The sequence below is a fragment of the Narcine bancroftii genome, chromosome 3, assembly GCF_036971445.1.
Source record: "Narcine bancroftii isolate sNarBan1 chromosome 3, sNarBan1.hap1, whole genome shotgun sequence".
NCBI lineage: Eukaryota > Metazoa > Chordata > Chondrichthyes > Torpediniformes > Narcinidae > Narcine > Narcine bancroftii.
Window position 1 is genome coordinate 118,226,541 of NC_091471.1, and position 9,125 is coordinate 118,235,665.

The following is a 9,125-nucleotide window of genomic DNA, read 5'->3' on the forward strand; positions in this document are numbered from 1 at the left end:
CATGGGAAACATACCAGATAATTCACACACATCTAAAACTCACAAGCAACAGTGCCATGTTTATCAAATCATGCTTATTAGTAAAGTTGAATGGGAATAAATAATGGCACTTTTGACATTTCTCTAAAGCTGCACTGATACTTCAAGAAATTCTCATGTTTTTTTTAGTCTGCACTGGAAAGGTGAAATTAGACATTGAGCTTCAGATGACACACCTTTTGGATACTACAAATGTTGTTATGGTTCCAACATGGCATGGGCTGCTAAGCATTTAGACTTCTCAGACAAACAACACTGAATGCTGTAAACTGCATTTAAGTAGTTGATTCAAATGAAAAGTTCACACTTGTCTGCAGTGAGACTGAGACAATATTTTGACAATGAGTGCTGTGAATGCAAATATTCTGAAGCAGGTTTTGGAATCAATGCTAAGATCAACAGCATTTGCCCCTGGGTCATCAGGTTTCTGTTGATTTCTACATTGGTTCCAAAACTTGCTTCAGAATCTTGAGCACTGACACATTGGGTCTAACATGATTTCCAATGTTTTTGATGAACTAGATAAGGGGACCAAATGATATGTGTGCATATCTGTTGCTGATATAAAACTCAGAAAGGGTGTGAGTTCTGAGAAGAATGCACCAAAGATTGAAAGAGCTATAGACAGGCAATTTCAATGGGATTGATCATGAAAGACCCCAACAATGAAGACGCTGTTTACATCCGGTACCGCACGGATGGCAGTCTCTTCAATCTGAGGCGCCTGCAAGCTCACACCAAGACACAAGAGAAACTTGTCCGTGAACTACTCTTTGCAGATGATGCCGCTTTAGTTGCCCATTCAGAGCCAGCTCTTCAGCGCTTGACGTCCTGCTTTGCGGAAACTGCCAAAATGTTTGGCCTGGAAGTCAGCCTGAAGAAAACTGAGGTCCTCCATCAGCCAGCTCCCCACCATGACTACCAGCCCCCCCACATCTCCATCGGGCACACAAAACTCAAAACGGTCAACCAGTTTACCTATCTCGGCTGCACCATTTCATCAGATGCAAGGATCGACAATGAGATAGACAACAGACTCGCCAAGGCAAATAGCGCCTTTGGAAGACTACACAAAAGAGTCTGGAAAAACAACCAACTGAAAAACCTCACAAAGATAAGCGTATACAGAGCCGTTGTCATACCCACACTCCTGTTCGGCTCCGAATCATGGGTCCTCTACCGGCACCACCTACGGCTCCTAGAACGCTTCCACCAGCGTTGTCTCCGCTCCATCCTCAACATCCATTGGAGCGCTCACACCCCTAACGTCGAGGTACTCGAGATGGCAGAGGTCGACAGCATCGAGTCCACGCTGCTGAAGATCCAGCTGCGCTGGATGGGTCACGTCTCCAGAATGGAGGACCATCGCCTTCCCAAGATCGTATTATATGGCGAGCTCTCCACTGGCCACCGTGACAGAGGTGCACCAAAGAAAAGGTACAAGGACTGCCTAAAGAAATCTCTTGGTGCCTGCCACATTGACCACCGCCAGTGGGCTGATAACGCCTCAAACCGTGCATCTTGGCGCCTCACAGTTTGGCGGGCAGCAGCCTCCTTTGAAGAAGACCGCAGAGCCCACCTCACTGACAAAAGGCAAAGGAGGAAAAACCCAACACCCAACCCCAACCAACCAATTTTCCCTTGCAACCGCTGCAATCGTGTCTGCCTGTCCCGCATCGGACTGGTCAGCCACAAACGAGCCTGCAGCTGACGTGGACTTTTTTACCCCCTCCATAAATCTTCGTCCGCGAAGCCAAGCCAAAGAAAGATCATAGGAGATGGAACATAATGTGGAAAAGATGAATCATCTGTTATGCTTAAAAACAAATAGAAACACAAATTATTATATTTTTTTAAAATTGCATGAAATTGGAAGCATTGTTGTTCAGAGACACATAGATGTCACACATTAATTGAAGAAATTTAGCATGCAACGGCAGGAAGCACAGACCAGAAAAAATGCAGCGAAGGAACAAACTCTTGATCTCATGAGCCAAACACAGGGATAAACTAAATCTTTTCTGACTGTGATTTCCTCCCCCCTCTGCATATTCATGTGTCTTTCTAAAAACCTCTCAAATACCATTATTGCATCTGCTTCTACCATTGCCCCAGGAAACCAATTCCATTGCTGATTGTGTAAAAAAAAGCTTGTCCTATACACTGAAGAAGGTGATTTCCCCATCTCATCAAGCAGTTAGAAAGCCAAACAAAATATTGCAAAGGGATTTGAATAACAGAGTAAGTATAACTCACAGCAAATACAAAGGGCCTATTGAGTCAGCATCTAGAAAGTTAAGTATGTCTGATCTCTCTCTCTCTCTCTCACATATGTACACCCTTCTTTAGGCATGAGGCCATTAACTGATTCCATATGAGAGAGCAGGATTGTTTGGAAGATAAGGATTTAAAAGAAAGAGGGGTGTCCATAATGATTCATAGAAAATTATAATGAAGATTGAGATGAGATAAATTCAGAAATTATTTTCTGAACTAAGTTGTCAGAAACCAGGATTCACTGTCTTCACATAAAGGATGGCCATTCAAGACAGAGAAACATGAAGAAATGTCATCAAGCAGTTGAAGTAAATCTTTGGCATTCTTCCCCAGAGGGGATATAGGGGCACAATCACTGAGTCAGAGATCGATGGTTCCTCAATAATAAGAAAGTTAGAGGATAGCACTCAGTTTAAAGATTAGTCCTGATTTTATTGATCAGGGATAAGGCCTGAAGGCCTGAATATCCATCCCAACATCTCTTTCTTTTGTTCATCTGTTCTTCTGTTGTGTTCTAGCAGCAGTAACAATAGAGCTATGTTTTAGTCTGCTTATCTCATTGATGATACTGATGGTTATCTGAACAAAATTCTGTATTATCTCCTCTAATCTGACTCAGAACAACACCTTGTACTCCATCCCTACCTCAGATGCTCAATACTCTTGTGAGAGATGGGAAAATTGATCTAAAATTATGAACATGGAAGAAACTAAAGTTCATCAGTTAATGGCTGTAACCAGTACAAACAGGATAAGCTTGGGGGTTAGGATGCAGGAAAGCAGAGTCAGCACGATTAACATAAGAATCTTCTAGTCTTTGTGACAAGACCATAGGACTAAGATAAGGAATGGTAAGGTACAATAGAATGTAGGAAGTTGAGGTAGTCTGGATCAGATAAGGGTCTCCTAGCCCTGGACAGAAGTACCAAGTCATACATTTCTAATTAGCTAACCATACACAGATTTATACATATGAAATTAGCCAACCCTAGATAGAATGAGTCAACTCCGCATACCAAGAGATTGTAGCCCCGAGAATCGGGAAGGTGTGAATAAGGACAATGACATGATGGGACACCCACAGGATACCCCCTGGTCCTCCAAGTGTACTGAAACTGCACATAGGCAGGAAGGATTACCTATGCCAAACCCATCCAGGGGGCAGAAGAATGTAAGGGGGAGGGCACTCTGATACTGAAATTGACTGTATAAAAGTTGGGTGAGCCCCAGTATGTGTGTGTATTCCCAGGGTAAGGGGAAGCACCCAACTTTGCATTGTTGTTGTAATAAATGTTCTTTGTTCTCAATTTTTGTCTCGAGCAATTTCTTTAAAGGTACTTTAATTTCTAACACTCTGAAGGTAATTCAAGCAACTTGCTGTCTTTTTAAGGACTTTCTATTGAAGTTGCTTTGATGTGTATCCTTCAGTGACTTACATTTTTAGCTCTCACTCAAGATAGAAAATACATATTTTGCAGCAGGTTGTATCAAATACATGGAACATTAATGAATTGTTGCAGCTGTTTCTTGTCTTGTGCGAGATAGTGTCATTGTCTCATATGCCACCTTCCCCTGTGAGGTGAAATGTGCCAACAGTGCAGTCTTGCTTTTTTGATGTTGATAGACACTCCTGTTCGGCTCCGAATCATGGGTCCTCTACCGGCATCACCTACAGCTCCTAGAACGCTTCAACCAGCGTTGTCTCCGCTCCATCCTCAACATTCATTGGAGCGACTTCATCCCTAACATCGAAGTACTCGAGATGGCAGAGGCCGACAGCATCGAATCCCCGCTGCTGAAGATCCAACTGCACTGGGTAGGTCATGTCTCCAGAATGGAGGACCATCGCCTTCCCAAGATCCTGTTATATGGCGAGCTCTCCACTGGCCACCGTGACAGAGGTGCACCAAAGAAGAGGTACAAGGACTGCCTAAAGAAATCTCTTGGTGCCTGCCACATTGACCACCGCCAGTGGGCTGATATCGCCTACAACCGTGCATCTTGGCGCCTCACAGTTCGGCGGGCAGCAACCTCCTTTGAAGAAAACCGCAGAGCCCACCTCAATGATAAAAGAAAAGGAGGAAAAACCCAACACCCAACCCCAACCAACCAATTTTCCCCTGAAACCGCTGCAGCCGTGTCTGCCTGTCCCGCATCGGACTTGTCAGCCACAAACAAGCCTGCAGCTGACGTGGACATTTACCCCTCCATAAATCTTCGTCCACGAAGCCAAGCCAAAGAAGAAGATATGGGTAATGATGTGTTAGAAATATCCTGCCAATTTTTACTACCATAATGTAACAAGAATATCTTTACTTTGCATTATCTGGAATTCCAAATTTTGTCACCACCCATTCAGACCTGCGAAGCCAATTTTCTTAGATGAACAGAACTCAATAGACAGTAAGGAACATTAGGATGGGTATTTTTTTTTTAAATTTTTTACACTATGAACCATTTTAATAAAAATACACACAAACAGTTCCCTCTTGAATATACACAGTGGCATTTACTCCCCCTTTTCCCCCCTCCATTCCCTCCCTCCTTCCCACCCCACCTCCAAACCCATTAAACATTCAACATGTACATTAAAATAAACCCATTAAAATAACGTCATCGCACAATGAAAATAAACAAGAAAATTGGGTCATCAACTTTTACATACTGGATCAGGTCATTTTGTCTTCTTCTCATTCTATCATTTTAGCGGGTGGAGGTCCGCGGTAGACCTTCTCTGTTGTGTTCCATGTACGGTTCCTAAATTTGTTCAAATGATGTGACTTTATTTTTTAAATTATATGTTTTTTTTCCAATGGAATACATTTATTCATTTCCATGTACCATTGCTGTACTCTCAAGCTCTTTTCTAATTTCCAAGTTGACATTATACATTTTTTTGCTACAGCTAAGGCTATCATAATAAATCTTTTTTTGCGCTTCATCCAGTTTGAGGCCTATTTCTTTACTTCTTATATTACTTAGAAGAAAGATCTCTGGATTTTTTTGGTATGTTGCTTTTTGTGATTTTATTTAATACCTGATTTAGATCTTCCCAATTTTTTTTCATTTTCTCACATGCCCAAATTGCATGTACTGTTGTTCCCATTTCCTTCTTACAGCAAAAACATCTATCTGATAATGTTGGATCCCATTTATTTAACTTTTGGGGCATGATATATAGCCTGTGTAACCAATTATATTGTATCATGCGTAACCACGTGTTTATTATATTTTTCATAGTTCCAGAGCATAGCTTTTCCCATATTTCATTTTTTATCTTTATGTTTAGATCGTGTTCCCACTTTTGTTTGGGTTTGTAGCTTGTTTCCTCGTTCCTCGTTCTTTTTCTCTTGCAGTTATAAATCTTTTAATTATCATTGTGTCTATAATCACATATTCAAAACTGCTTCCTTCTGGTAACCTCAGTCTGCTTCCCAGTTTGTCCTTTAAGTAGGTTTTCAATTGGTGGTATCCAAGCATTGTACCACGAGTTATTCCATATTTGTACTTCATTTGTTCAAATGATAATAAATTATTTCCCAAAAAAACAAGTTTCTATTCTTTTAATCTCTTTTCTCTCCCATTCTCTAAAGGAAAGGTTATCTATTGTGAAAGGGATTAGTTGATTTTGCATCAATAATAATTTTGGTAGTTGGTAATTTGTTTTTTTTTTCATTTCTACGTGAATCTTCTTCCAAATGTTGAGCAGATGGTGCAGTACTGGTGAACTTCTATAATTGCACCAGTTTTTCATCCCACTTATAAAGTATATGTTCTGGTACCTTCTCTCCTATTTTATCTAGCTCTATCTTGATCCAATCTGGTTTTTCCCTTGTTTGATAAAAATCTGATAGATACCTTAATTGTGCTGCTCTATAATAATTTTTAAAGTTTGGTAGCTGCAAACCACCTTGTTTGTACCATTCTGTTAATTTATCTAGCGCTATCCTTGGTTCCCCCCCCAACCCCCCTTTCCATAAGAATGTCCTTATTATTCTCTTTAGTTCATTGAAGAATTTCTCTGTTAAGGGAATTAGTAATGATTGAAATAAGTATTGTATCCTTGGGAAGATAATCATTTTAATGCAATTTACCTTTCCTATCAGTGTTAGTGGCAATTTTTTCCAATGTTCTAAGTAATCCGGTAATTTCTTCATTAATGACTGATAATTTGGTTTGTATAGGTGGCCTAAATTATTATCTAATCTAATACCTAGGTATCAGATTGCTTGTGTTTGCCATTTAAATGGTGATTCTTTTTTAAACTCTGTGTAATCCACATTATTCATTGGCATTGCTTCACTTTTATTTACGTTGATCTTGTACACCGATATTTCTCCATATTCCTTCAATTTCTTATGTAGTTCTTTTATTGATATTTCTGGTTCTGTTAAGTATACTATGATGTCATCTGCAAATAGACTGATTTTATATTCCTTCTCCTTTATTTTTATCCCTTTTATTTTATTTTCTGTTCTTATCAGTTCTGCCAATGGTTCTATTGCTAAAGCAAACAGTGAGGGAGATAGTAGACATCCCTGCCTAGTTTGCCTACTTAATTTAAATTGGTTCGATATATATCCATTTACTGTCACCTTCGCCAATGGTCTGTTATATAAAGCTTTAATCCAATTGATATATTTTTTTGGTAGGTTGAACCTCTGTAATACTTTGAATAAATAATTCCATTCTACCCTCTTAAAGGCTTTCTCTGCATCTAAAGCAAAAGCCACTGTTGGCATCTTATTTCCTTATACTGCATGGTTTAAGTTAATGAACTTGCAGACATTGTCCGTTGTTCATCTTTTCTTAATAAATCCAGTTTGATCTAGTTTTACTATTTTTGGTACATAGTCGGCCAATCTGTTTGCTAATAGTTTTGCTATTATCTTATAATCTGAATTAAGTAGAGATATTGGTCTATATGATGCTGGTGTTAGTGGATCTTTCCCTGTCTTTGGAATTACTGTAATTATTACTGTTTTACATGAATCTGGCAAGTTTTGTGTTTCTTCTATCTGGTTCATTACTTCCAGGAGAGGAGGAATTAATAACTCTTTAAATGTTTTATAGAATTCTATTGGGAGTCCATCCTCTCCAGGCATTTTATTGATCGGTAGCTTTTATAATATATCTTGTATTTCCTCTATTTCAAATGCTTTTATCAATTTGTTTTGCTCTTCTTGCATTTTGGTAGTTCAATTTTAGCTAAAAACTCATCTATTTTGTCTTCCTTCCCTTTGTTCTTAGTTTGGTATAATTGTTCATAGAATTCCTTAAAGTTTTCATTGATCTCTATTGGATTATATATAATTTGTATGTCCTTTTTCCTTGATGTCAATATAGTTCTTTTAGCTTGTTCTGTGTTAAATGCTAGTCTGGAATTTTGTACGTATTTTCTCCTAGCTCATAATACTTCTGCTTTATTTTCATTATGTTCTTCTCCACTTTATATGTTTGTAATGTTTCATATTTTATTTTTTTGACCACCAATTCTCTTCTTTTTGTTGTATCTTCCCTTGTTGCAGTTTTTTTTCTGTACTTACTATTTACCTTTCCAACTGTTCTATTTTCCGATTGTAGTCCTTTTTCATCTTTGTTGCATAGCTTATTATCTCCCCTCTAATGTAAGCTTTCATTGGATCCCATAATATAAATTTGTCTTTCACTGATTCTGTATTTATTTCAAAGTACATTTTAATTTGGCGTTCAATTTATTCTCAAAATTCCTGTCTTTTTAAGTAGCATGGAGTTTAATTATATGTCCTTGGGGGGATGTCCTCCAGTTCTGTTGCTAATAACAGGTGTGAATGATCAGATAACAATCTAGCTTTATATTCAGTTTTCCTAACTCTCCCTTGAATATGGGCCGACAACAGGAACAAGTCAATCCTTGAGTATGTTTTATGTCTACTCGAATAATATGAGTATTCCTTCTCCTTTGGGTGTTGCCTCCTCCATATATCCAAAAGTTGCATTTCCTGCGTTGATTTAACCATAAATTTGGCTACTTTGTTCTTTTTGCTAGTCTTTTGAGCGATGGGTAGTTTGAAGATATTGTTACCAGATATTTTATTATATTGTTTGACTTTTACAGGCTCTGTTTAACTAAATTAAGTTTGCTCTCTCTTCGAGAGTTCAAGGGTTAATTAGAAAAGTTACAAACACACCATATAATGTATTTTCCACATGGGATTAAAAATCAATATCAACATTATGGATGAGATTGAATACACACATATTGTTCAAAATGGTAGCAATCAAACTTCTAGTGTTTTCACCCTCATTGCCACTGGTGAACAGCAGTCAGCTGATGCAAATAATTAATTAGTCACACTCACTGCTGCTTGGAGATATAGGAGGGCCAAGATATAGGACTTACAAGGGACTGCACACAATGTTAAACAGGAAACACATCTGATTTTTTTAAAAGAAGGAAGTATACTATTATATATAAAAACAATAACAACCTCACAGGTGCCATTTAGTGCATTAATATGTGCACAGTTGAATTCTACCAATAACACTCAGAACAGGCATGTTACTTCATTAATCTCCTTTTTGTTAAAAAATTTCAAGCAATGCAGGTTTAGCATAACCCTTTAGGCTCTGTATCAAGGTTTTGTGGTACGATCAACAAGTGCATATACTCAGTGTCTCGGTTTTGCTGGACTGCAACAAGCACATGTACTCTGTGTACCAGTTTTCCAACAAGTGCACATATTCCTTGGCCCTGTTTATCAGGACTAGTTTTACACCGAACCATCGTACTATAAAGTGTAACTTTGCAAAAGTTTGGGTAAAAATAG